We start from the raw sequence: 302 nt of genomic DNA on the forward strand, positions 1-302 counted from the left end.
ATCCACTGAGATTAAATGTGAAAAGGGTCTGATGGTGATGTCCCTGTCATGTCTTGGTAGAAGAACGCCATCCCTTATGGCCTATTATTCTTCCTCATCATGCACAGTCAAACCTGCCTCTAAGTGTTGTAACATGCTAACTAGATGTGTGCTTATTTGGCCTGACTGTTGATCATTGAGAAGAAAACAGACCTCCAAATTAGCTTAAAAACCTTATCCTGCCTTTTAACTAACTGTCATTAATCCGTATCCGGCTGGGTCAGTGTAAAGGTGTCATAACATAGCCACTTAACATACCACTT

General features: G+C 41.1%; 1 pseudogene; it reads left to right on the plus strand.

The window, feature by feature from the left end:
* The window catches only part of LOC119587006, an 11,851-nt pseudogene that overhangs the window by 9,488 nt on the left and 2,061 nt on the right, over positions 1–302 (plus strand).

This window comes from Penaeus monodon, chromosome 22 (assembly GCF_015228065.2).
Source record: "Penaeus monodon isolate SGIC_2016 chromosome 22, NSTDA_Pmon_1, whole genome shotgun sequence".
Classification (NCBI taxonomy): domain Eukaryota; kingdom Metazoa; phylum Arthropoda; class Malacostraca; order Decapoda; family Penaeidae; genus Penaeus; species Penaeus monodon.